General features: G+C 47.5%; 1 long non-coding RNA gene across 1 annotated transcript in view; it reads right to left on the reverse strand.

Annotated features, from left to right (window-relative positions):
• Positions 1–1,937: 1,937 nt before the first annotated feature.
• LOC132507564 (uncharacterized) overlaps positions 1,938–13,768 on the reverse strand; it is a 205,047-nt gene continuing 193,216 nt past the window's right edge. The window contains exon 4 of the long non-coding RNA XR_009536217.1: positions 1,938–2,084. This is a non-coding gene — a long non-coding RNA (uncharacterized LOC132507564). The remainder of the gene's footprint in view (positions 2,085–13,768) is intronic.

Genomic DNA, 13,768 nt, shown 5'->3' on the forward strand with positions numbered 1-13,768 from the left:
AAGGTCATATATTGATGGACAAAAAGCCAAGGTCAATATTTGATTTTAAGGAGCAATAAATCTTGATATCCATGAAAAGAAGCGTTAATGCAGGTGCTGTTGGGGAGGAGAGGGATGTCTTCGCGGCGAGGGACTCCTCCCTCCTCTGTGGTGGGTGAAGGGCACTCTTGTTTGGTCGGAATATTAGGAAGGAGGCCTGTGTGTGTTTAGCAGTTTTTAGGTAGCTCCGGGTGGGTGCATGTTTTGAAGAAAGCAAAAAAGAGAAGCATGCACTGTTTTCAGAGGGCTGCCATTTCTGTCCCTGTTCACACAGACGGAAGAAAAATACCTGCCTTGCACACTATCCCTGCTGCCTGCTCCCCCCACCTGCCAGTATCTGAGATTTACCTCCACTCTTGCTAAGTTGAGATGTGATGGAATTTCCCTTTATCTGCTTTCCAACTCTCTACCCACCAATCCTTCAGTGTCTTCATCTCCCCATGCAGATTTGGGTGCATTCCCAAAGAAAGGCATGACACTGAAACCACAGGTGATGCAAACCCTTCATTATCTGCCTTAAAGAGGCGACTCGCTCCATTCTCCTCCCTATCCAGGCTCCACTCTGGGCCCCGACCCCACCTCATCCCTCCACTTCACAGTAGGGCCACCCAGACCGCTTGCCAGCCCTGTCCAGTTGGGTATCTTGGGCCCTCATGAGTTTGCTTGTGCTGTGGCCGCTGCCAGAAATCTCTTCTCCTTTTGCCCCACCCCGTACACCTCCTCCTCGGGATACTTTGCTAATCCCGAAACTCCCTGTTTGACACTGTCTCCTTGGTAAAGCCCTCTCTACCCCTCCCAGGCAGAGCAGCCTCCTCCTTCCGTCTATCCCCCCATCCCTCCATCTACCCCTGTATCCCTCCATCCCTATTCTAGCTCTTGCTTCCTTCCTTGAACAATTTTTGCTCACATGTCCATTGGTCTTCATTTTTCCTGGATTGAATGCTTGAAGGACAGGGCTGGTCCTTAATTCTGAATCCCCATTGCCTGGCTGTGGTAAATACTCAGTATGTTTGCAGAATGGGTGGCTGGACAGTGGGAAGAACAAATAGACCAGGTAAGGGACTCTCAGCAGAGCCTGGGCAGGAGGAGGGAGGGGGACGCAGGGCCTGCAGGGACTGGGGAGGGGCAGGGGGCGCCCCCAGGCAGCGAGCACAGGAGGCTGCTGACCAGCATCCTGTCTGGCCCCTCATCCTCACCGGCAGCTGCCCTGACGGTATTAATCAAGGCCAGAGCGCGTAGAAATATCAGTCCACTGTGTTCTATTCAAGTTCCCTGGAACTAAATTATGTTGTCAGGATTGGACAGAGCAGGAATGGAAAAGACCAGGCTGGATGACATGGGGCTGTTAAAAGGAGATGAATGAGCCCAGTGGTTTCCATTCAATTTTTCAAGGTTTCCCAAGGCAAGTCTGACAAATACCACCTTATGATTCTCAGGCACCCTGCACAGTGCCTCTTACACTCTCATTTTTTTATTTCTGCCCGTCCGATTAGAAGGACAAGGGATTCTTCTTTCTGTCTCGCATATGGGGAAATGGAGGAACTGGGGTGAGGGGAGCACTTTGACCAGAGTGAAGGTCAGGCCAAGGTCAGGGCATAAATCAGTGACACAGTCAGCAGGAGGATGCAGACCTCTGAGTTCACAGTGAAATGCCCTCTCCATTACCCCACCTGCTCAGCTTCCTCTACAAAATGCAACTGGCCAGACCTGCCTCTCAGGGCTGCTGCAGAGTGTCAGGGAGAAAGTGCACCTGAAAACACTTTTAACTGAAACAGTGCTGTTCATTCATTCAACCGGCATTTTCTGAGTACATACCACATACCAAGCCATGTTAGCACTTCGTATTTAAGAGTTTTCATAAGGATGTAGAAAGAGGCTGAGAACTAGAAATGGATACATATGGGTTTCATATCTGTCTCACCACTCGGTAGCTGTGTGATATGGGGTTGGATATAAAACCTCTCTGATCCTCTTCAGGTGATTGTCGGGATGGAATCAGTTAAAGACAGGACAGCATCCCTCATGGCACCCATCAACTTCCTTTCCTATGAGGAAGAAAGTTGTAAATAAGAACTTATTGAATCTGAATGTGTCCTCCCACAGAAAAGCAAGTGTCTCTCTTTCCTCTCTGTAGGAGGAGCATCCCTGCACGGGGGATGCATGTGCCTAGCTTCCAGCTCTGCAGTGTGCTGCAGTAAACCATATCTCACAGCCCAGTGGTGAGAGAGCCTCAGTTGTAAACAAAGGACTAATTAAATTAGCATAAGTTATTTTATGTAAATTAAAGATCCACGTTATAGCTGTTTATTGGTAGCAGCGTCAGATCTAGCCACTGCATAAGCTTGTGTAAAATTAATGTGCATAGATGCTCCAAATATCATATTATTAATAATGATAATAATGTTGACGAGGATGATAATAATGAACACATTCTCATAACAGTGCCTCCCGGCTGGCTCTAAAACCTCAGCGGGGAGTGTGCTGAGTGTCACAGCTCCTCAGGGAAACAGCCAGATTACACAGCTCCTTCTCAGCCTCCCAGCCCTCACTCATCGCACCATTTTGGCTTCTACTACTGGGTTCTGCTAAATTTTGGCCTCTTCAAATCCTGTCCATCTTTCAAGGTCTTACTCAGGGCCACTTCTATGAGTCAGCCCAGCCAACCTGAACTACACAGAGCTCTCTCCCTCCTTTCAGTTTCTGAAACAACTTTTCCACATCACTCTTTTCACCTATAATCTCCTCGAACTCAGATCTGTGAGGTAGGTAGCAGGTGTACTTAGGAGTCCCATTTTATAGACAAGCTAACAGAGATCAAAGAGTAGAAGCCACTCAAGGTAACATAGCTGGGAAGTTACAGAGCCAGGACCCAACGTTCCCCAGCTCGTATATACCAGAGAAACCCCCAGCCAAGACACTGGCACATAGTAGATATTTAATGAGTGTTTGTTAGGAAGGAGGAAGGAAGGAACACACGAAGGGATGAGTGAATGAAAAGTTTGCAGAGTGTAGTCTTTAAAATCCCTTAATATAACGATGACCTTCCCTCTCTATTACCATCTATCCAAGAGTCAATCCATCAATAAAACTGCATTTATTACTGACCACACATTTATAAGAATCCCCTGAGTCTAAGCCCAAACATCAGAACATCCACGTTGTTCAAGAGAAGATGTACCCAGAGAACTCTGTGAGACATTTAGAAAGGCATCCCACCCCAAGCAGGCTCGGTAACTGAGCCAGAGTTCGCTTCACCCTCTTGGCCAGTGGCCAACCCACACAACCACAGGTGGCGGCCCTGGATTCAGCAAGGGTTTCAGAAGGCTAGAAGATTGAGCACTGCTGCCTCCCTCAGAGTTCCATGTCACTCTCACTCCTCATGATAGCACCAGGCAGGGACTGCCTGCCTACGGGGGGGGGGTGTGTGTGCGTGTGCGTGTGCGTGTGTGTGTGTGAGATTCTTAAGTACCAGACATCAGGGAGTTGTAGGGCAAACGCTGGTTTCTGAACCACACCAACTTGGGTTTAAATTCTAACCCTCACCAGCATCATGGATGGAATTCTGGGGACCCATGAAGCTGGATGGGAAAAATGACATGTTTCAATTACAAATGGAGGCAACAAACCACAGTTGTATTTGTGATAGCTGAGATTTTTGTCACCGTAGAAATCACGATTTCTATGGGATTCAAGTTGTTGCAGTTATTTCAAAACATTGAACACAACAGGGGCCAACAAACTTTGTTGTGAAGTCCAGATTGTAAATATGTTAGGCATTGTGGGCCATGCATTCTCTGTTGCAACTACTCAGCTCTGCTGTGGTAGCTGTAAAGCAGCCATAGACAGTAGGAAAATAAGCGGGGGTGGCTGTGTTCCAATAAAGCTTTATTTACAAGGGGCTTCCCTGGCGGTGCAGTGGATAGGACTCCACGGTCCCAGTGCAGGGGGCCCGGTTTCGATCCCTGGTCGGGGAACAGATCCCACACGCATGCTGCAACTAAGAGTTCACACACCACAACTAAGGAGCCTGCCTGCCACAACTAACACCCAGCACAACCAAAAAAATAAATAAATATTTTTTTTAAATGGTGATCCAGGTCGTAGTTTGCTGATTTCTGATATATCCAAGTCATTACTTTAAAATTAAGATAGTTATTAGAATCTTGTTATTTAGTGCCTTAACAAAGAAGCATATAATTTACTATATCAGGCTTTCTTGTTACTTTGAAAACTGTATTTCAGTATCATTGGTTGCCCTTGTGAGCCTATGTATTTTGTTTTTTGCATTTAAGAAAGTTATTCTGAATTGCGGTCCACAGACTTCACCAGTCTAACCAAGGGGGTCCTTGACCCACTGGAAATAAAGAGCCTCTGTTATTTAATCTCTCTCAGCTTTAGTTTCCTCACAGCAGTGGCAAAGCGAATAATAATAATATCTATGTCAGAGAGTTTTTGCAAGCATTCAATGTAACTGTGAATATAGAAGTTCTTTGTTAACTAGAAAGAACTATAGAAATTTAAGATATGAACATTTCCACTTCCCCAGCAGTGCCTACTACAGTCCTCTGTACACAGTAGGTACTGAGCAAATGCTTGTGGCAGTGAGATTAGTTGAGCCTACAGCCTGGCATCCCTCCCCCAGGAGACTTCTTGTGCAATATGTGAGGAAGAGGGAGAGAGAAAGACTGCAGAATCCCAGAGGTTCTGAGGATTCTCTCACAATTGTCTCTGCAGAATTCCCAACCATCACATCTATTTAGACATCACACTGGGGAATGAAAAGAGGAAGGGAGAGATGGCCATGTTCTGAGCGGAGACTTCCTGCTGACGCGGCTGGTTTTAGGAGTGCGACTTTGCACAGTTTGTGAAAGCACGTGAACCTTGAAATAGAACCACGGACCTCTTAATTCATCTCTCCGTTATTTGATAAAGTATAAAGTAAATGAATGCAGAACGTTTTTCCTTTAATTACACAAGGGGGAATGGGTGGGGGGTGTGAGGCGGGCGGAGCAGAAGATTGAGGGTGAGGGGCCACTGTGATGCATTGTGCTTCCAAAGCAATTGTGCAGCACGGATGCTGCCTGCGTGAGGGCTTCTCTGAGATTTCAGTGGTGGGGAAAGAGGCTGAAGCTATGGGTCACAATGAGACCTACCCCAGAACCCAGCAGCTTCCGATCAGGTTGCATCTGAGACAGCAATGGGACAGGGGGGTCTCTGCCCTCAATAAGCTTACAGTTCAGTTGAGAAAACAGTCTGAAATGCATAAACCAGGCATCAATATTTGCTGTGTGGTTAAGACCGTGTGGTTCAGTCCCAGCTCCAGCCCTGGGCGGGGGACCTGGCCTCTCTGAGCCTCACTATGCTGTCACGACAGATGTCCACCAAATATTTCCAGTTCTGCCCTCATGGAGATGGACAATGCAAATAAACCTCCGAGTAAATAATATGTCAGACGTGGGACCTTGGGTCTAAACCCTTCCTCTCCTCTCTTTCCGGATTCTTTGACTAACCATCCCCTTCAAATGACTGCAGATAGATGGTCGCTCCAGGGAGCGTGGACCCGAGGCACAACCAATTTACGTGGCAGTAGTTCAGACTCATGGTGTCGCATTATTCAATTATTTAAAGCTGAAATTGTTCCTTCCGGGCTGCTAAGAGCTCATATTTTATTCAATTCGATTATGATTTGTTAAATTAAAAGTTGGTCTGGATAACAAGAGGATAACTTAAGTGTTAAAAGATGGGGGTTCATTATGGATTGAATTATGTCCTCCCAAATTTACATGTTGAAGTCTTAAGCCCCCAGAACCTTATTTGAAATAAGGTCATTTCAGATATAATTAGTTAAGTTGAGGTCATACTGGAGTAGGGTGGGCCCCTAAGCCAATATGACTGGTGTCTTTTTTTTTTTTTTAAATTTTTATCGGAGTATCGTTGATTTACAATGTGTTAGTTTCAGGTGTGTAGCAAAGTGAATCATTTATACATATCTATATCCACTCTTTTTTACATTCTTTTCCCATATAGGCCATTACAGACTACTGAGTAGACTTCCCTGTGCTATACAGTAGGTCTTTATTAGTTATCTATTTTATATATAGTAGGTGCCCTTTTTAAAAGGGGAAATTTAGATACTGACCCGGATACACGGAGAAGTCCATGTGAAGATGAAGACAGAAATTGGGGTGATGTGTCTTTGGAATTCCAAGGAAGACCAAAAGTTGCCAGCCAACCACCAGAAGTTAGCAGAGAGGCATGGAACTGATTCTCCTTCACAGGCCTTAAATGGAACCAACCCTGCCCACACCTTGATCTTGAACTTCTAACCTCCAGAACTGTGAGAGAATACATTTCTGTTATTTAAGCCATCCAGTTTATGGTGTTTTGTTACGGCAGCCCTAGAAAATGAACAGAGGTTCTAATTTGGCTTTCTCCCGGCTGAATGACTTGAACAAGTTATTAGAGAGGCAGTACAAGTAGTGGAGGGCAGGAGCTGGGAGCCCACCTGTTTGGCTTTGAATCCCACCTCTGCCACCACAAGCTGTGTGATCTTGGACAAGACTCTGAACCTCTCTGTACCTCCATCTCCTCCTCTATAAAAAGAGATGAAAGACTAGGTGGTCTCCAGGAGGCCTTGCAGCTCAAATACTCCACAAGTCAAGCGTATACACCTTTAAAATATAGCAAGGGGCGCCTTTGGCGAGATACTAGGACCATCCTAACAGGATCCCGAGGAGAAATAGCCACATGGCAGAAGGTGCAAAATAAAGGGACAGGCGGGACAGAGCCAGAAGATGTTCCTACTGACATGGCTTATTTTTATCACAGGGAGGATGTTTGCGATCTGCTCAGGTTACTGGACCCTTAATTGAGTAGAAAGCTCAGAGTGGGTGAGCTCTTAGCTGACCACACGGTAATGGGCGTGGCCAGCACCTCTGAACCCAGAGTCAGAGCAAAGGAAACTGCAATTTGGCCACTGAAAACAGCTTCTTGCTCGATGAATTTAGGTATTGACTAATAGTTCAAAATAAATATTTTGTTTTCATAAATATTTGTTCAGAGTCCATCCTGAAATCAAAGAGTGGCTTAGATTCCAGACCCTTCGAAGGCCTAGGAGTGGCCCCCCTCTCTGCACTGCTCTCCAGGGAGGTCCCCAAAGGAGCCAGGTCCCCACTGTCGCTCCTTACAGGCTGGATGGCCCTGCATAATTAAAACCTCGGTGGATTTCTTGTAATGTTTTATTGCTAACTTGAAAAAGGGCTTGTGGAGACGGATTCTTCGTGTTGTGTCAGGAGCACAGCGTGTTCCTATTTCTCTGTCAGAAAAAAAAAAGAAAAGAAAAAGAGAAAGAAACACACCCCGATGACAGCACAACCTGCCCAGCAAAACGGCCAGCTGTTCTTGTCATGAAGCTGCAAGGTGCCCAGAGTCAGCTGTCTGGGGCCCAGCCCCGGCCCGGGTGCTGTGTGGGTAGCAGAAGAGACAGGGCAGCAACCAAGACCTGCTCAGAGAACAGTGCAGGCTTTCCCCGTACATTCCTACCTGAGCAATGCTCAGGTTGTGATTTCAGCAAACAGCTGAAAGCTGACGGTACCGGGCGAGGCAAACATCCTGCAACGGACCAGCCAATTCACAAGCGTTAACCGCACTGGGGTGAGATCTTGGACAAAGCATTTGGTATGGCTGATCCTCTACACGTGGGTCACACACTGATCAAAGTCACACATTGATACAGGGCTGTTGGGTTCACGACCAGGACTCTAGAGATCATAAAGTCATTTTTGGTGACTCAGTAGCAGGTTGAGTACCCATTGTGTGCCGGGCACTGTTCTAGGAGTTAGGACACAATAGTAAATCAGTAAATAAAATAGCCAATATGTCCTGCCTTCATGGAGTTTGTATTCTAACAGAGTGAGGGTGGAAAGTACCAACGCCACCTGCAGCATTTACAGAATCGCTGCGAGGATTCTGCCACAGATTACAGTGTGACTTGAAATGTCATTGTCCCTCTTCTGGGCTTCATTGGCTCATCTGTAAACTGAGGCAGAGGCTGGTATTCTCTTGCGAAGACACTGAGAGTTTCCCATCTAGGCTGCATCCTTCAACTAGCTTTGTGACTGAGGGCAAGTTCCTTAACCTCTCAGTGTCACAGATGCTTCATAGGAGTGTTGGAGAAACAATTGAGTTAGTACAGGTCGATGGCTTTGCAGGTACCCAGCACACCGGGGGCACTCAGCAAAGGTTATTATCATCCAAAGAACATAGAACCAAGTGAATTTCATTCCTCCCTCCGCTGTCTTACCCTCGAGAGGTTTACTTCTCTCCAGAGAGAAGAGTTGCTACGGGTCCCTCTCCAGGCCTCAGCTTCTCTCTCACTTCCCCTCACCTGACCCAAGTCACCTGTCCCTCTGCACACTTCGTCACACTCCCCACAGCAGGAAACTTCCAGCCGTGGGACTCGCTTCCTGGAAGAGGCATGATGGCACAGTGGGGGACAACTTGCTCCGGGGTCAACGTAGCCAGGTGCAGACCCAGGCTCTGCCACCTCATAGCTGTGTGACCTTGGGCCAGTTACTTAGCCTCTCTAGAAGGTTAATAACAGTGGCTACGTCACAGGGCTGCTGTGAGGATTAGGTGTGAGGATGACGGAAGGTGCTTAGGATGGTGTCACGGAGAAAAGGGCCAACACATGTCAACAATGGTAATAATAAACTCCCACAAAGACCCACAGCAGAGAAGAACAGATGTGTGGTCTCCCGGCATGACTGAGCTCTCTGTTCCACTGCAGCAAGGACATAGCCAGCACCTGCAAAGGCCTGGGAGAGCCTGTGAACATTTCCACTAATGACTGGAATAAGGACATGGAAAGCCAGCTTATCAAATTTGAGTCTGACATGAATTTGAAAGGAAAGATAAAGGAATCGAATGAAAGTCTGATCCAAAAATCTTTCAGCAGGTAGGACTGGTAAGGGGTAGTTAACCAGATGGAACTGAACAGAAGAATCTAAGTCCTGTGCTTGATCCCCCCGTGCGACTGCACATGCTTGATAAGGGACACAACATTTAACAGCAGCGAGGCTTCGAAAACGTGTGGCGCTTTAACCGAGAGTGAGTTTAGAAAAGTCCACAGTGTGGTGTGGCTGCAAGAGTCTTTGCTATCTTGGGTCACGTTAATAAATGTATAGAGCCTATAGTAAGGGAGGTGAGCGTCTCCTCTTCTACCCTGAAAAATCAGAGCTCCATTTCTATTTTGGGAGCCATTTGTCAAGAGGGATACTGGTATCCTAGGACATGACAAGGAAACAGACACCAGGGAGCTCAAAACCGAGCTGTCACAGGATAGGTTCACCAGGAAACAGATTCTAAGAGGGAGGGACTCGGCCGGGGACCCTCAGTAAACAACACTCCCGGCAGCTGTGGGAGTGCGATCCTGGCAGATGCGTGAAGCCTGGGCACCACATCACAGTGTCCACCACAGTCCACCCCTGGCAGTGCCTGGCTCCACTATTTTATATACGTTCTTGGAGCAGCTTTCACTCTGTCTCCGGTATTCTGGGTGTCTCTTTTCCTGGGGAAGCGTATAAAAGGGGAGTTAACGGGACAATCTGTAGACACCACTACTGCAGGAGATGCTCATAATCTCCCTCCTCCGCTACCTGTTCTAGAGTCCCTTCACGAGGCACCTGGCACCTGTGCTGGTCTCTGTGGCTCATCTGGTGTCCTGACCCAGATCCTGATTCCTGAGGGGTCTGAATCCCCGGTTGCCATACTCTTCTCAGACCTCTCTGTGTAAACGGGACTTACTTCACAGGTTACTGTGTTTCTCAGTTTACCATCAAGTTTGGGCAGGAAAGAACAAGAGACTCCCTCGTGCCTTGGTACCAAGCATATTCTTCTCTGCCCTTTTTTTTGTTTGTGTAGCAATAACCTTACTTCCGCCTGACAATCAAGGTCCCTTAACCCTACTACGTTAGTGACTTTTTCCCTTGCCTACTGGTCTTTCAATATAAATAAGCAGCCCAGAGAGACTGGGTGACACCATACCCTAAAGTTTAACGAGACTCTTCCTGTGTCTCCTAGTGAAAACATTCCTCCTCTGAAAACCAGGACTTCCAGTGTTGTGGAGACAGGAAGCACAGATTCCCCAAGTGGGTCTCCGGCAGTGATGGTAAACAGACACCCTCCTGTTTCTACCTCTCATTACCCACACCCATTCGTTCTGTCTCCTGGAAATGTAGCACCATAAAGTGGTCATTGATTTAGAGTCCATCATGCATCCTGGAGAATGGTGTCCCATACTCATAGGCATCACCTCCACTGGTGCACCAGCAGTACACTCAGAGGCTGTCCCATCACTCTATCAGGTGGTAGTGTCTGGGCGTACAGTTTGTGGTGGACCTGAAAGATCCTGTGCTCTTACGCCCACTGCCATACCTCGTGTGTCTTAAAATGATTCTCTTGAATCATTTGGTTTGATGTTATATGGGATCCAGAGTTGGTGGGTCAAATACTGCATAAGCCATCAGACTTGCTGCAGGCCGAGGCCCTGCAAGGCAGAAAAGGTAAACCTATACCCAGAATTTATGTCAGTCCAAATGAAAATGAATCAATTCCCCTTCCAGAGGGAAAGGGGGTCAAAGTAATCAAGTTATCAGCAAGTGGCCAGTTGATCTCCTTGAAGGACGGTGCCACATTGGGGTATCAGCATTAGCCTGTGTTGCTGGCAGCATAGACATTGGACAATGGCAGTATCCAGGCCAGCTTTGATGAGTCAGGAGCCCTTGCTGTTGGGATCACGTGTAGCCTCTATTCTGGCCCCATGACGTCCAGTTGTGCTAGCATGAAGGTGGCCAAATGGCAGAGGCTGGTCGGCATCATGGCATCAGGGTCATTCTGTCATTCTGCCTCTTCCAGGGTGGATGCTCTCTCGTGGATGGTAACGTGTAATACAAAGATCTTCACACCACGTGACCACTCGCATAGTTTTATCCATGTGCCTCTTGCCTGGACCTTCTTATCACTTCTCATCTTTCTCCTTCCAAGACTGCGACCAAGAGCTCAGTTATGCATTGCGTCCCATGAGTCCATATGTGTTCCACCTCAGGGATTTCTCTTTATATGCAAAACTGATGATTAGGTATACTGCTTGGGGCTCTGCGGGAGGATTTCCCCTTTCTGCTGGTTTTCAGGGCCACCGCTGAGTAGGACTGTAGCATAGCAGCAGTTCATTTCCAGCTTGTACCTGTATATCAAGTCAACATATCCATGAACAGAACTTGACTTTTTTTCTACTCCAGCAGCTAGTCTTAAGGTACTCCACCCATGAAGGCTCAGGTGGGAGCTGAAAAACAGTGATAGACACGACCTGGGGGTTTGGGTCTCTTACATGGGCAGCTTCCTGGTGGCATCTGGCTGCATCCTGCCTGATCCCAGATGTACCACCTCCACATTACACCAGTCTTACGACTTGGTGGCTCTGCATGAACCCCGTTTATGCTGAACACGTTTGGCTTCATGGTCACTTGATGTCTCATGGTCAAGGCTCCATCTGTACCAATGCCCAGTAGCATGTTAAGAGCTAAAATTCTCCACTGCAGGTGGCATGGCCTTGTTCCGGAACCCTAGGGGCCTGTGCAGTAATTTTCCTTTTGGAGCTTACTATAAACGCCACATAGCTTCTTTTCCCATCACAGATACCTGTAATACCATGGAGTCGACCCAGCCTTGTGGCTCATACAGCAGGGCTGCTTGCACAGCAACCTGGACCTGCTACAGGAATCTTTCCCACAAAGTTAGGGGTCTTCCATGTCACTTGATACACGGTTTGGAACAGCTTTCCCAAGTGCGGCATATACTGCCTCCAGAACCCAAATGGGCCCACTAGGTGTTATACTTCCTTCTTATTGGTGGAAGATTTAAGATGTAATAATTTGTCCTTTACTTTGGAAGGGATGTCCTAGCACGCCCCAGAACACCAACCCCTAAAAACATCACTGAAGAGGTGGCTCCCTAAATCTCTGTAGGCTGATCTCCCATTCTCTGGAGCACATGTCTCACCAAGGTCTTCAACATCCTTGCAACTTCTTGTTTAGCCAGGTTTATTGACTCGATGTCATCAATTCCACAGACCAATGAGATGTTCCACAGATTGTCTAGACAGTTCTAGACCTTTGGGACTCTATGCTGATAGAGGATAAAAGAGTTAACTACCCCTGGTGAAAGACCATAAATGTGTCTGCTTTTCCGCCTCCGTGAGAATGTGAATTGCCTGGCCCTCCTTCCTGGTGTCATCAGTGAGCACACACCATGTACCCGGAGCTGTCTTTATCTGCTCTAGCAGAATCACGGCAGCTGCAATCAGGGCTACTACTTGGTCAGACATGTGGTTCACCCTCATCCTCCAAGATCCATCTCATTTATGTGAATTAAATGATAAAATGATGGGGACCACCACCCCTGCATTCTTTAGGACCTTAAAGGTGGCACTAATCCCTGCCATTTCCCTTTCCATCTTAACTGAGGGTGGGGTGGAGAAGTTTCAGAGGCTTCCACTCAGCCTTTCCCACTAGGATGCCTTGTACCCCATAATCCAAGGAACCAATGCAAGGGATCTGCCAGCTGCCAGGTACATCCATTATCACTATGCATTTAAGGACCGGGGAAATGTCCCCAGAGTGGCTCAGTGAACGCTGTATATCCGCATGAGTCAGATCTGTTCCAGGAGTGTATTTATAACCTGACCCCACGAGCACCCACTCCAGTGGTGACCACGATGACTTTGAGTCACTGTTTATCAATGTCGACTTTGAGTATTTGTCATTCCTCAGTATATAGATCCCCAAGGACTAGGATAGTCACCACTGAACCCAGTCTCCATGGTGATGCAGAGTCCTTCCTTATGGACACCTAGCCCCTCCTTCAGTCAGTGGGTTCCCAGCCTGAAAATCGTCTCAGATCCAGAAACTGGGCAAGGGATCATAGGGTTTTTGTTTTTGTCTTTAACGGGGACAGCTTTTAGCCTACTGATCATTCATCTTTGAATTCTTTTGATTTTGTAGATTTGAGCGATGCCTCTGTTAGCTTCTTCTACCCCGAGGGGAGGGTGACGTACTCATCTCGGTTTGAGTGGGATTTTCTTGGTTTTAGCACTGAAAGACCTGTTCCCAGGAACCCCCTCAGTCCTGAATACACCAGCACAGTTGGTCACCCTGCCTTAGGGACACCTTGTTCCCCAGCCACACCCATAAATCTGCAGGTTGGGCACGCCCGTCTGCCATTCTGACCTTACTGGTCACAGCAATCATCGTGTCCACGCTGCTTCCAACAGAGACGCCCCACCTCCCGGCCTCTGTTCTTTCCTGGGATCCCAGTTGGTGGCAGGGAGAGCAGGTCTGTAACAATATCTCCTATGGCCATGCCTGGTCTGCAGACCACACCCTCACTGAACTCCTCCCTGATGCTGGACCTCCTCACCAGCACATCTCCCATTGCTTTGATGAATGGCGTATAATCCAGGCCATTCTGTGGAACAGTCAGTTGGTGGGGTTTCCAGCCTTAAGTATAACATCCTCTCCACACACTCACTCCTCAGAATTTTTTGATTCCCTCTCCTGCCATCTGCCACGGTAATTCTGGCATTTCTACTGCACATAGTGTGGGCCATATCTTCTTCCAAGCTTCCAAGAGCTTCCCAAGCAGCATGTTAGCATCATTTCCCAGGGTCCTTGTC

Source organism: Lagenorhynchus albirostris, chromosome 16 (assembly GCF_949774975.1).
Source record: "Lagenorhynchus albirostris chromosome 16, mLagAlb1.1, whole genome shotgun sequence".
In the NCBI taxonomy this organism is placed as follows: domain Eukaryota; kingdom Metazoa; phylum Chordata; class Mammalia; order Artiodactyla; family Delphinidae; genus Lagenorhynchus; species Lagenorhynchus albirostris.